The sequence below is a fragment of the Lissotriton helveticus genome, chromosome 7 (genome assembly GCF_964261635.1).
Source record: "Lissotriton helveticus chromosome 7, aLisHel1.1, whole genome shotgun sequence".
Lineage (NCBI taxonomy): Eukaryota > Metazoa > Chordata > Amphibia > Caudata > Salamandridae > Lissotriton > Lissotriton helveticus.
The window spans coordinates 626,882,429-626,897,461 of NC_136068.1; positions in this window are offsets into that span (position 1 = coordinate 626,882,429).

Consider the following 15,033-nt stretch of genomic DNA (forward strand, 5'->3'; position numbering starts at 1 on the left):
TGATATCCAGAAACAAATGTATAGAGATTTACTGCACTAACCTGCACCAACTTTGGTGAAATACTCCAGTAAATATTCAAGTAAGCATTTACCATAATGCTAAGGGGTGAACTGTGCTGGGAGGTGAAGCAGTGTGCGCCTACCCCGTTCCCACAGACATGTTAAACTGTTACCTATTCATAGTCAGAAATATGGACTTAGCCTCCGATCACATAGGATGTAACTTGCCACTCTGTCATGGCAAGGGCTAGGATGGAATGTGACATGAATACACAAAGTTCTAACTTTGTCAGCTGATACATTGGAGAACACCTACCACCAGTGCTGTTTGATACAATTTGCAGAATGATCAATCACTACTCACCACGGCCTCAAATTACACATTACCTGCAAGCTGGGTGTATTGCATGGCATGCCACAGTCAAGTTTTCTGGGATCAATGAACTTCATACTGTTGTTGTGTCAATAGAGAGAATAAGTTAAACCTTGGTGTTTGGCCTGGCCTATGTTGGGCATTAACAAAACATGTGAAGTGCACCTCCTTGTACATTGTGTTGTCATGTGTCTGTTATACAATGGAACGACACTACTGCCAATTCCCAGACTATTTTAACCTCACATGTCCCAGATGAAAGAGCCATATCCATGCATCTGCTACTATTGTTGCATTTGCAAGTCTTTGCTACATTCAGGGAATTTGGGTGTCTCCAAACCTAAAGCTTAAAACACTGGCTACAAGAAATGCACATGCATGGTGTTGTATGAAGTGCAACAAGACACATTCTCACCCCCTCCTTGCTGCTGTCCGGCTCTCAACCACCCATCTAGGTTGGGATAGGCCAACGCCAGGATGCGTAGCATTAGGGGAGTCAGGGTGCGGCATGTGCCCCTCCAGCCTGGAGGTGACAGGCCCAACTGAACTCTGGTGATCTTCTTTGTCCTGCCACAGTTTTCTAAAGTGGGCACTGCGCTGATGTGTGACCCCCACGGACCGCACCTTCCAGGCGATGGTCCTCCACAGCAAGACCTTCTGACGGGTGTTGACCTGTAAGGATGGCAGCATGCCCTGAGTACACATGCTTTAGGTACATATCCAGCTACTTTAACACATTGGTCATGAAAAGCTGGCTTAAGCAAACTAAAAGTTAGCAGACTAGATTTCTCCACACTGCACCTGTTGTCAATGATGACGTATTCGATGTAGTCTGGTCTGCCCTGTTCCCATGATGCACTGGGCCAGGGACAGACTAATTTGCATACAGCCAGGTTCTGAAACTGGGATGGTGCAATGAGCTAAAAAACAGTGTTGGATCTAGCCCAGATCTCTTGACTGGGTGAGAGTATTCTGCTTAATTCAGAGACTCTGTCCCTCACCACCCCTTGTTGTAAATATTTTGGTCCACCCTAAGCGTGGAAGGGTATACTCAGACATGAGTCCCTTGCTCATTGCACCATCAGGATTCAAGCAAGCCGGGCCGAAGACGGCTGTAATGCCAGAAACCGGTCCCCGGAAGCTTGTTTCCTTCCCAGTGTAAGAATTGGCTTTTGTAGTCTGGTCTGCCCTGTTCCCATGATGCACTGGGCCAGGGACAGACTAATTTGCATACAGCCAGGTTCTGAAACTGGGATGGTGCAATGAGCTAAAAAACGGTGTTGGATCTAGCCCAGATCTCTTGACTGGGTGAGAGTATTCTGCTTAATTCAGAGACTCTGTCCCTCACCACCCCTTGTTGTAAATATTTTTGTCCACCCTAAGCGTGGAAGGGTATACTCAGACATGAGTCCCTTGCTCATTGCACCATCAGGATTCAAGCAAGCCGGGCCGAAGACGGCTGTAATGCCAGAAACCGGTCCCCGGAAGCTTGTTTCCTTCCCAGTGTAAGAATTGGCTTTTGTAGTCTGGTCTGCCCTGTTCCCATGATGCACTGGACCAGGGACAGACTAATTTGCATACAGCCAGGTTCTGAAACTGGGATGGTGCAATGAGCTAAAAAACGGTGTTGGATCTAGCCCAGATCTCTTGACTGGGTGAGAGTATTCTGCTTAATTCAGAGACTCTGTCCCTCACCACCCCTTGTTGTAAATATAGTATTCCCATGAGAACAGTGATATAAAGTCCAGAACAAGACAGACACATAAACAGCAGTGAACTTTTCCAGAACATTTACCCACACTCTTTTCTAATATTGGAAAAAGGTTTTGATGTGTGTCTCATTGTAGAAATATGTGCTAAATGCATGATTAGCAGACAATTACATTACCAATGCTGTAAGTGTGTTACTCACCTGCTCCTCTGGTGTGCCATTTAGCTTCCTTGTACAGGGGCAGGACTGTGTCCACCAGCATCTTCAGTTCTTCTGGTGTAAAGGCAGCGGCCCTGATCCCTGTACAGAGAGACATTGTAGCTCCCAGAGGATGTGTACAGCGGCAGATAGATGGGGAGATCCGTAAGAGTGCAGTTTCTGAAGGCAAGTGATCTGTATTGAAAACCGCAAGACTTGTATCTAGACTGCATAGGCGGTCTTCCGACCGTACGGTTAAAGGGATAGTGCTGCATCATCCAATGGCTTCATTTGCTGTATGACACTCCGCCTATAGCACCATTAAAAAAATCTGCCGTCTCTGGGTATGTTTAAAACATAACTAATGGAAGTGTACCACGCCGGTGTACACTGGAGGCGTACCCAAACAGTGAGCCGCAACTGTCACCATAACAAGTTACAGCTTGTGGCCATGTCGGAATCGGTTTGGAACCGCCTATCGCGATCTTCGAAAAATGTTTTGGTTGGTGCAAAAGAGTTTAGGCAATGTATAGGGTTTGTGATACACCATGCCTGGATGCACTATACTGTGTGTGAAAGGAGCTTCTAACTCTACCTCCCACACTCCCATGATGACCTAACCTTGAGAGGAGCAGGACACACTTATTGGTAGGCTAATGACAACAGTAAAAACCAACAACTGTTTTGTATCTTACGGTTTTCTCAGTCAATATGCGTGCCAGTTGTGTGTACAGGTCAAAATACACCAAGGCACTATTTTGTTATCCACAGTGAGCCAGTGTGTGATGTGTAGCTGGAAAGGGAGGGGGTGTGTTTGATGTTCAGGATACTACACTTCCAGATGGAACCTACTCTACCATAACTCAGTCTACAGACGCTTTCCACATCAAATGAATATTGTAGGACATCTTTGTGTTCCATACTTCAGTGTACATCAGCATCTAGAAGAACTTGTACTTTGTCAATGGTTTGTGTATGTTATTGTATGTGGAACACAGACATGACAACGTGACTGTCTCCACCCTGTAACATTTGACCGCAAGGTGCACAGTGATACGCTAGATGTATGTGGTGTCCAGGATGGTATGCACAACATGAACCTACTATGTTGACAGATGAACGAGATAAGTAATTAAAAAAAAACTCTAAATGGTTCTTGTCTTGTGAGTTTTGAACTAAATACTGCTTGATTTTGCATGAAAAACAATTGCCACTAGTGCAAATGCAGGGGTTCCTGACAGTGAGGGGGAAGTGTGATAACAAGATGGCTGACAGAGGTGCCTGTAGTTTGATTTGGCCACAACTCCCATCAGGCCCTATCCTACAAACAGTCTTCACACCCTGCCCAACTAGCCTATATTGGATCTGGCCCTTTTTGGCAGGTTCACCCCGAAACTTTTTAGGTTTTGCCTGGCGAAAAGATGCGCTCTGCGCATCTTTTTCGCGCAGGCGAAAACCTAATGAGAACTGTAGTGTGGGTTTGGGTCGGCCCTCGTCATTCATTGGCTGGCTCCATAAATGGAGCCTAGCCATTGGACGACGGGCCTGTCCGTCAATGCCGGACCAGATTCGGGGGCGTTCCCGAGATTCTTTGGCTTTTGCCGACGTCACGCGACGTCAGCCGAAAGCCGGGAACGCCCCCGAATCTGGTCCGGCATTGCCGGCACTTCTGCGTCTCTCCACCCCCCTTTCCCGCCCCCTCCCGCTTGTTGCCTGATGCTGGCCTCGCAATGGCGCTGCGTCTCTCCTCCCCCTTCATGGTTTCCTGCTTATGCCTGTGTTCACCTTTGGCGCTCGTAGCTGCTTACATTTTAATGCAGCATTTATCCCATGTTCTGCATGCCCACCCTGCGTCGCTGTTTCTTCTTTTTGAAACTTTCATAACAGTGCTGGTCTGCCAGGTTTCCGTGGAGCGCTTCCCTATCCCTCACCCTTCCTGCCTCGTTACAATACCACTGTGCAGCTGCGGCTGTAAATCTCACGACTATCTTGAAGATATGCCATTTCAAGTAAATAAAGTAGTAGAAACAAAATGTGTACACTGTAAAATCGTAACGAAAGCAAACAATGCGCGCTGTTTATGTACAAAACAGATGCATCCACTTGCAGTATGTAGCGAAATCAAATTAATATTTAACCATTAGCAATACCATTAGTATACGATGTGCTCAAAGAATCGAAGACTTTCACATAGCTTAAAAATGTGCTTGCCAGTGCTTTCTGCAATTGAGCTTTTTACAGCAACATTACATAGCAGGCAATATTTTAAGGGGTAGGCCATATTTCTGTAAAGGGCACTACAGTTAGAAAGTGTTGTCCTTCTTCACTGTTCTTGCTTATAGAACTCCAGCAACAAGTACCAAGACGCCCAAGTGACGTCATGGTTCTAAGGTCCCGCTGTGGAGCAGACGGAACCAACCTGTTTCTAAAAAATGACAGGAGGAACGCAGCACGTTTACACATTTGCAGGCAGCGTCGAGGTGTTGAGATGGTTCAGCTGAAGTCTGTGCGTAGCAGTCAGGACTATGAAGCGGACTGCAGTGGTATGACCGAGGTGAGCTCTATAGCAGCACAATTACCAACAGATTGGCGGGGAGCGCGATGTTATGCACTCGCACTTCCCAACAATCAGGGGAATGCACTTGCGCGGGCATTCTGTTTATTTGTATAAGTAACATTGTATAGTGTCACAGGGCTCCCGACTATATTGCCCACCTCCAGAGGCCGCGGCGCAGTGTGAGTAGCTGACCGTCGGTAACATTTACTGTCTGTCCTTGTCCTTGGTTTTGAAAAGAAGAGAACTTCCGCTTTGCCAGCTAGCTTCGGTTTCTGCTGAGCTGGGAGCCTTCTGAATTATTCGGACCACCCTGTAGCCCCATCTGAGGCCAAGAGCTTCCATCTGCCCCAGACTCACCCTAACCCCCGCTGATCTTAGTTCTACTCTACTTTTGTTACACTTCACTTCTACATGTAAAGATGACACCGGTAGTACTGCCGTGTACGTCAAGTGTATACAGTTCATTGCACATGATTCTGCTGCAGACCTTGTGCTTCTAACAGACGCAGTTTCCCCAATCTCATAGAAGGAAACACTCTAAAGTATGCATGTACGCCGTTCTCTTATAAAAAGTGAGGAAATAGATATTTACATTCCACCATAAGAGTTAGAGGTGCAGCATTTCATACTGGACGCATGGGTGCCTGTGCTAGTCCGAAAATAAAAGAACAGACCTAAGGAGGTGCAAACCCCCTCAGGAAGTTTCTCTTCTTCCATTATCTACATTTTCTCTAGTTTCCCCGTGCAGTTTTTGTCCTTCTATAATCTTGAATCCACTCTTCCCTGAAATGTCTGTGGCTGCTACCTCTTCCACCTCAACCTACTATACTTCCCTTCCCTGCTTCCGATCTCTTGCTCGTTCTCCCGCCTCTCCACTGCTGTCTCTATACCCCAACATTTATTTTGTGAGGTCTTGGTCTCTTCTGTCTTATTCTTCTGGATATCCTATCTCTCTCTTACCTTCTACCCCCCTGTCTCTGGACCCTACCCGCTCCTACAAAAGGTGTTTTTATCTTCGTTGAGTTTCCCAGCTCTCTCACCTTTTCCCCCTGAAGACTCTCTGTACCCCACTCTCTCTTCCGTGTAGTGTCTCTTCTTTGTCGGGTATCCCACATCTCACTGAGTCTAACGCCTCACCCCCCAGTAGACTGTCTCTATACCCAACCCTCTCCTGTTGAAAGTATTTCTTTACCGTCTCAGTCTGCCAGCAGTCAACAGCCTCTCATACTTTCTCACCTGCACACTGTCTCAGTTACACGTTCTCTCCCGTCTCACACTCTGTCTTCCTTTACTGTTTCTCACTCTTTCTCCCTGCCTTTTGTCTGTCTCCATAACCTCTAATTATCTTCCCTGAAGTGTCTTTTCTCTCCAGTCGAAGCCTGCCAAGAACCACAAACATGCGTCTCTCGCTCTTGCACAGTGCCGAACTGGTCTGTCCTTTGCTGCTGCTCCACACTTTCTCTCTCTGAAGCATTTGTTGTCCCTGTCTCAGCCTCTCATGTTTTGCTTTTCTGCCTGTGGTGTCTTTCTTCCCTGCATTCGATCACTGTCTCTGAATACACCCACTTCCCTCTCTCGCCTGACTTGCCCACTCAATCCTGCTTCTAAAAATGAGCTCTATGACATGGCACCAGGGCTGGCCGCATCATAGCATTTGGTTTTTAAAAACTGTACTTTTAGGCATAGTTATTTCCCATTGGGATTCATGCTTGATTTCAAAGTAGTAAACTAGAGACCTGGCAGGCAAAATTACTTTTTATTTACCTCAAAATCAAATATTTCTTGACAGTTTTTTTCTGGATTGTCAGATGTTGCCTCTTTTTCATCAAACAAACATTAGCTCATGGGCACAGCCAATATCCATTGCACAGGCGCGAGCTATTGGCTATGACAGTGCTTTTTAGGTTTCGCCTGTGTGTGTGGGGGGCTCTGTGTGGGTGTGTGTGTGGGGAAGGGCTCTGTGTGTGTGTGGGGGGGGTCTCTGTGAGTGTTTGTGTGTGGCATTTGCGAGAGATTAAGCTATTGGCATTGTAAATGACAATGCCATTTATTTATGTTAAAAAAAAACGTAAATAAAAATAATGTCAAGAGCAATGCCAATAGCTCTAACTTTAACAAAGGCAAAACCATTGCATTGTAAATGCTTGTTGCTTTTTCCTAGCCTGTTTCTGTGACCTGGTGTTGGTGATTTTAGGCCTTTGCGCACTTTTTCACTGTGGTACAGTGTAAAGTGCGTGAGCTCTCTGTGTATGTGTGGTGAGTGACCTGCCCTCCCATAGGAATGCATGGGGAATCTGTGTGACCATGGTAGTTCCTGATGTGTGGGGAGTGCAGGGTCGAGTTTGGTATGTGCAAACTCGTGAGATTGAATGCTGCGTAATGATGTATGTGGCATGAGTGTGTCTAGTGTGGAAGTGCCACTTCTAGACATGGGTGTGCGTGTGTAGTGAGTCCGCTGGCACATGATTGGCTGGAGCCTGGCTCCAGGAGTGCCTGCGCCTGCTTGTGGATTGACTGTCTGGTTTGAGGGTGACCGGGGCTGGGGAGCCCCCAGGAGGTTGTCTGAGTCAGCCCTTGGTTGAATGACTGCATCTGCAATTAGAGTGGTAGGAGGAGATAGCACCTGGGAGTGAATGGGGCTGTGCCTGCCTGCCACAATGCTGGCTCCACCTCCTGCTGGGCGGCTGTCGCCTCTGCCCCTCACACTGAAAGGAGTTCCCTATAACCAGTTGTAGCTGGTTCTCACACTGCCTGCACCCTTGAGACAGAGGATTTTGGGTATAAAAAGGGTGCTGTGACACTCTGAAAATGTTCTTGTTTCCAACTTGAATCCTGCCAGGGGCGTGCGGCTTCTTGGGCCCAGGGGAAGGCTTGCCTCCCTGGGCCCTGCCCAGCCCCATGATACCTGATGGACTGCTGATGTCCTGTACTCTGGAGACCTTTTACTGGATCCCCTTTGCTTCACTTTGCTGAAGAATTTTGCTGGAACTTTATTGGGCGTATAGCGCCTGGGAGCGCTGTATTTGCTTCCTAGCGCTGAGAGTGCTGTATTTATAGCCCCTAGCCCTTGGGAGCGCTTTGCCTTTTACTTATAGTGCCTGGAAGCGTTTTTATTTGATTTATAGCGCTGGGAGCGCTTTACTGTCCATTTCGCGGCTGCCCACGCCGCTTCTGTCTTTTATTTGGATTTCGAGGGTGCCCACCCCTCATTCTGCCCCCTTCGTTTCACCGTCGCGGCCCGAGCCGTTTGTGACAATGGCCGCCGGAGAGAAGCTTCTGCAAGGCGCCGCGCTGTGATTGGCGGGCCGCGGGAGGCTCGCCCTGGAAGGCCGCGCTGGGATTGGCCCGCGGCAGGAGGTGCGACTAAAGGGCTGCGCTGCGATTGGCCAAGCGCTCGGGAGACCGGAGAAGAGAATGGCGCCTGCCGCAGTGGGACTCCCGTGACCGAGGGGGAGCCCCGCACCCAGAGAAGAGACGCCGCCGCGAATGTCCCGAGGAGCGGGAGCTCTCCATCCCCAGCCGCCGCCAGAACCGGTGAGTGTGGCAGCAGAGGAGAAGGGAGGGGCGCCGAGACACATTGTCAGTGTCCGCCCCCCCCCCCCCCTTAGTAGCGCAAACTCGTGCGCATGGTGGTTGTGAAGCCCACGAGGGCTTCAGGGGCATTCTGAATGATTTCAAGCACACGAGGGCTCCGGGGGCCATTTTGTGTTTAGAGCCACGGAGGCTCTTGGGGGCAGTGGGCATTGTCGAGCCAGAGAGGCTCAGCCCGGCCCATTTGTTTTAAGAGCCCAGAGAGGCTCCGGGGCCATTTCCGTGATCTTGAGCCCCCAGAGAGGGGGGGGGGGCTCCAAAGACGCCGCATGTTTCTTCAGAGCCTGCGAGGCTCAAGGGGCAGTTGTAGTTCGAGCCCTGAGCGGCTCCATGGCCCCACCGTCGTTTAGAGCCACGAGAGCTCTAGGGGGCATTTAGCAGTTTCAGAGCCCATGAGGCTCCCTGCCCACATTGTTGTTATTTGGAGCCCAGTGAGGCTCTTGAGGGCATTTTATATTTAGAGTCCAGAGGGGCTCACTGCCCACATGATGTTTAGAGCCCAGTGAGGCTCTTGGGGGACACAAGTTTTTTGTTCAGAGCCTGGAAGGCTCCAACGTTGGCCTCATCACTGTCTTCACAGCTGCCCAGCACTTCGTGGGCAGCTGCCACGTTTAGGCCCCTGACATTGGGACACAGGGCGACCTAGCCCCAACAAGGCCTGTTGGCCTAGGGACTGCCACAGGTGGTGGCTTATGTAAGTTTTTGCGCAATTGTGTGGTTTTATTGCACCTCTGAATGTTTCTATGCATCATGTGTTTTCTTTCCTTACACCTCTGAATGTTTTGTTTATACATCATGTGTTTTGTTCTTGCCTACACCCCTAAATGTATTTTTTTTCTTAGGTGGTTGTTCTTTCCAGTACAGGTGGTCCTAGTGAGGTCCTGGTTCCCTGCGTGACATTCTCCTAAGGTGGTTAGGGTTGAGTAGGTGGTACTTACCTGTTACCAGTAGTTACTGGTTGTGTGCTATACTTGCTAATTTGTGCTACAGTGATTTTATACCCTATATTCTATGTTCTAGAAGTGCTATTTCTACTAAGTGCTGATTCAGTCAGTGGCCCATGTGGCCCTGTCTTGTAAATAATCCCTTGTGAATATTGCCCGTGCCAGTTGGCACAATGTATATGTGTGATTTCTATCTGATGTGTTTTGACAATACAGAAGTTATTTTTATATAACCTTATGTGGAGTTCCTTTTGTGGTGTGCCTAGGATGTTGTTGCTGTTGTGTGCTTGCGCAAATGCTTTACACATTACCTCCGAGTTTAGCCTTACTGCTCGTGCCAAGCTACCAAGGGGGTGAGCAGGGGTTATCTTGGCGTGTGACTCCCTTGCCCTGACTAGAATGGTGGTTTCTGCTTGGCTTTGGCGTCAGCTTTAGCCTACCAGAAATCCCAGTTCTAACATTGTTGGTCAGCGGTGAGGATTAGGACTTGTGTTTGCGCAGTACCACAGCGACAGCTGGCTACATTACAAAACTCAGCATTTTTTTTAGATAGTCACATGTTTGGGATTATTGTTTATGATTTTGTTTTTCCTCAAGAGTGTCATTTTCAAATGGTGTTCCTGCGCTTTTATGTTTAGTGGCAGATGAGAGAAAATGACAGGGCGGGACGCCAGTAGAGGGGGAGGTTCCCATAGATTAGGAATCCCTTGCTGGGTCCAGTGCCCAATCCCTGTTCCAGTCCCTGTGTGTGTAGATGGAAGAGAGGGAGTGTGGAGGAGGAATGGCTTGCTCGGGAGGGTGGTTATCCCCTGAGTGTAGTGTGTGTGTCTGGATTCCCCAGTATGGTAGGATCCAGTGGTGGCAGCTAAAATGTGTCCAGTGCGTGAAGTCCCACTCCCAGTTCCCAGAGTATGGTGCCTGGTGCTCAGTAAGAGGAATACAGGTTGAGAGTCAGCGGCAGTGAGGAACTGTCTCACCAGTCTGGAGGGGGAGTGTGTGGATGAGTGGTGTGTTGAACTAGAGGAGTTGGTGTGAGTTTTTTTTAAATGGAGCTTGCACAGGAGGTGTACCTCTGGTGGTGTGCAGGAGGTCCTACAGAGGCACTGGACAAGAAGGTGGATGTCTGGCGGTGTGCTAGATGTCTTGCAGAGGCATTAGGGAGTGATTCTAAAAGTAGTGGCTTGTGTATCTGATGATCCTGTGTAGGGGAAGAGGTTCATGTGTAGCCCAGGTAGGTCCCAGTAGGATGGTTGGGGTTTAGGGGCTCACGTCCTGTCTCAGTGGAGGCAGAGTGAGTGTGGGACGGTGTGTCCCACGTTGGCTCGAAACCCTGTCTCAGGGCCTTGAGGGTTCCCTAAGGGAGCACCAGGTCAGAGGCCTAGGCTGTACTTACAAGTCATTTGAGGAGGATCTTCCTGTGTCTAGAGGACGGGGAGTGTCTGTAACCAGAACTCCGGCGGTCCTGGTGTTGGGTAGTACTGCTCCTAAGGGGAGGGTGCAGAAGTCCTGGTTCGCTGGGCATTTGACCGTCTAGAGTGCTTGACCATTTGTGGTGCCTCTGGAGGTCGTTCCCCGAGGAGGGGGAGGCCAGGTTCAGGTTCAGCCTGACCTGGAGGGAAGGGCATCTGTAATCAGTGTCCTGACCGGTTTTTGCTTCCAGGGGTACCACTCCAAGGTGGGAGGGTGTAGAACTCTGAAAGGGGGTGCAGAGGGACGGTGTCCTTACTTCTGACCCCGGTGCAACCTGAGGGTTTAGATCCTAGGTTGGGAGATTAAGAAACTTCCAGGTCAAGAAGGAATCTCTGCCAAAGTAAATCAGCTGAAGAGACTGAGGAGGCTGCCCTTGCTGTGTGCTCTGGGGCCCACCTGCAGTTTGTTGTTTCCACTAAGGTAGAGGAACGGGGATTTTGCTGTGTGCTATGTCCCCCCACCTGCTTGAAGAGGGACTGTGCTGTGTGCTTTGTACCTCCGAAGTGAAATAGTTTCCAGATCCCAGGTGGTAGACTAGTTGATGGAGTGAGGTCCTGATCTGGTGGGAGAGTTGTGTTCTGGTGGGTGCTTCCCTGGGAGGGTGCGGAACCCCAGAAGTAGAGGTAGGGTGGGGCATTCTTACCCGTGACCTCTGGTCAGCCTGAGGGTGTGGTCCCTAGATTGAAGGATCAGTGGTAGTTGTAGCTACACTGAGAGGGAGAGTGGAGAATGGCTATTGTATGCCAGGGGTTACTGCCCCCCACTCTGTGGATTGGTCAGGACCTGTGACATTTGGGTGGCCTAGGGCCTGGTCCTGGCCGTGGATGACTAGAGAGTACCAGTGGGGTATCCTAGTTGTGCCAGAGAGCTCTTGTTGAGAGAAATCCATGTGGGTTCAGAGTGGCGAAAAACCGGAGGGTGTCCCTGCCGTGCAGGCCCGTGTCCGTGTTTTGTCGCCCAAAGCAGGGAAGCCCATCAGTGGAGTGATTGGTCTACCCTGCGTTTTGGCTGGAAGGGGGTTGTGTTGGACCTGGCCCTTTTTGGCAGGTTCACCCCGAAACTTTTTGCTTTTTCCTAGCCTGTTTCTGTGACCTGGTGTTGGTGATTTTAGGCCTTTGCGCACTTTTTCACTGTGGTACAGTATAAAGTGCGTGAGCTCTCTGTGTATGTGTGGTGAGTGACCTGCCCTCCCATAGGAATGCAGGGGGAATCTGTGTGACCATGGTAGTTCCTGATGTGTGGGGAGTGCAGGGTCGAGTTTGGTATGTGCAAACTCGTGAGATTGAATGCTGCGTAATGATGTATGTGGCATGAGTGTGTCTAGTGTGGAAGTGCCACTTCTAGACATGGGTGTGCGTGTGTAGCGAGTCTGCTGGCACGTGATTGGCTGGAGCCTGGCTCCAGGAGTGCCTGGGCCTGCTTGTGGATTGACTGTCTGGTTTGAGGGTGACAGGGGCTGGGGAGCCCCCAGGAGGTTGTCTGAGTCAGCCCTTGGTTGAATGACTGCATCTGCAATTAGAGTGGTGGGAGGAGATAGCACCTGGGAGTGAATAGGGCTGTGCCTGCCTGCCACAATGCTGGCTCCACCTCCTGCTGGGCGGCTGTCGCCTCTGCCCCTCACACTGAAAGGAGTTCCCTATAACCAGTTGTAGCTGGTTCTCACACTGCCTGCACCCTTGAGACAAAGGATTTTGGGTATAAAAAGGGTGCTGTGACACTCTGAAAATGTTCTTGTTTCCAACTTGAATCCTGCCAGGGGCGTGCTGCTGCTTGGGCCCAGGGGAAGACTTGCCACCCTGGGCCCTGCCCAACCCCTGGATACCTGATGGACTGCTGATGTCCTGGACTCTGGAGACCTTTTACTGGGACCCCTTTGCTTCACTTTGCTGAAGAACTTTGCTGGAACTTTATTGGGCTTATAGCGCCTGGGAGCGCTGTATTTGCTTCCTAGCGCTGAGAGCGCTGTATTTTTAGCCACTAGCGCTTGGGAGCACTTTGCCTTTTGCTTATAGTGCCTGGAAGCGCTTTTATTTGATTTATAGCGCTGGGAGCGCTTTACTGTCCCTTTCGCGGCTGCCCACGCCGCTTCTGTCTTTTATTTGGATTTCGAGGGTGCCCATCCCTCATTCTGCCCCCTTCGTTGTACCGCTGTGGCCCGAGCCGTTTGTGACAATGGCCGCCAGAGAGAAGCTTCTCTGAGGCGCCGCGCTGTGATAGGCGGGCCGCGGGAGGCTCGCCCTGGAAGGCCGCGCTGGGATTGGCCCGCGGCAGGAGGCGCGACTAAAGAGCCGCGCCGCGATTGGCCAAGCGCTCGGGAGACCGGAGAAGAGAATGGCGTCGGCCGCAGTGGGGCTTCCGTGACCGAGGGGGAGCCCCGCACCCAGAGAAGAGACGCCGCCGCGAGAGTCCCGAGGAGCGGGAGCTCTCCATCCCCAGCCGCCGCCAGATCCGGTGAGTGTGGCAGCAGAGGAGAAGGGAGGGGTGCCGGGACACATTGTCAGTGTCCGCCCCCCCGCCCCAGTAGCGCGATCTTGTGCGCATGGTGGTTGTGAAGCCCACGAGGGCTTCAGGGGCATTCTGAATAATTTCGAGCCCACGAGGGCTCCGGGGGCCATTTTGTGTTTAGAGCCACGGAGGCTCAGCCCGGCCCATTTGTTTTAAGAGCCCAGAGAGGCTCCGGGGCCATGTCCGTGATCTTGAGCCCCCAGAGAGGGCTCCAACGACGCTGCATGTTTCTTCAGAGCCTGCGAGGCTCAAGGGGCAGTTGTAGTTCGAGCCCTGAGCGGCTCCATGGCCCCACCGTTGTTTAGAGCCACGAGGGCTCTAGGGGGCATTTAGCAGTTTCAGAGCCCACGAGGCTCCCTGCCCACATTGTTGTTATTTGGAGCCCAGTGAGGCTCTTGAGGGCATTTTATATTTAGAGTACAGAGGGGCTCACCGCCCACATGATGTTTAGAGCCCAGTGAGGCTCTTGGGGGACACAAGTGTTTTGTTCAGAGCCTGGAAGGCTCCAACGTTGGCCCCATCACTGTCTTCACAGCTGCCCAGCCCTTTGTGGGCAGCTGCTACGTTTAGGCCCCTGACATTGGGACACAGGGCGACCTAGCCCCAACAAGGCCAGTTGGCCTAGGGACTGCCACAGGTGGTGGCTTATGTAAGTTTTTGCGCAATTGTGTGGTTTTATTGCACCTCTGAATGTTTCTATGCATCATGTGTTTTCTTTCCTTACACCTCTGAATGTGTTGTTTATACATCATGTGTTTTGTTCTTGCCTACACCCCTAAATGTATTTTTTTTTCTTAGGTGGTTGTTCTTTCCAGTACAGGTGGTCCTAGTGAGGTCCTGGTTCCCTGCGTGACATTCTCCTAAGGTGGTTAGGGTTGCGTAGGTGGTACTTACCTGTTACCAGTAGTTACTGGTTGTGTGCTATACTTGCTAATTTGTGCTACAGTGATTTTATACCCTATATTCTATGTTCTAGAAGTGCTATTTCTACTAAGTGCTGATTCTGACAGTGGCCCATGTGGCTCTGTCTTGTAAATAATCCCTTGTGAATATTGCCCGTGCCAGTTGGCACAATGTACATGTGTCATTTCTATCTGATGTGTTTTGACAATACAGAAGTTATTTTTATTATATATAACCTTGTGTGGAGTTCCTTTTGTGGTGTGCCTAGGATGTTGTTGCTGTTGTGTGCTTGCGCAAATGCTTTACACATTGCCTCCGAGTTTAGCCTTACTGCTCGTGCCAAGCTACCAAGGGGGTGAGCAGGGGTTATCTTGGCGTGTGACTCCCTTGCCCTGACTAGAATGGTGGTTTCTGCCTGGCTTTGGCGTCAGCCTTAGCCTACCAGAAATCCCAGTTCTAACAGCCTACCTGAGCCTCTGGTTTCCTGACAGTGAGGGGAAGTGTGATAACAAGATGGCTGACACAGGTGCCTGGTGTTCTTAGGTGGGGTGTAAGTGGCTTATGGTGTGTGTAGTCCTGTTCTTTTTTTTAGCTCGGATTACTTGATGTAGTGGTTAGCATTACATACATGGTGAGTATCTACTGTAGTTATGGGCCATGTTTTCGGATGTGTACTGATTTTGTAGTTGCAGCCATGCTGACTTGCAGGGTATACAATTTCAAAATACAGCTAGATGTGTGAATCTCAATGTTTTTGTGACTTTTGATATTCATTGCAGGT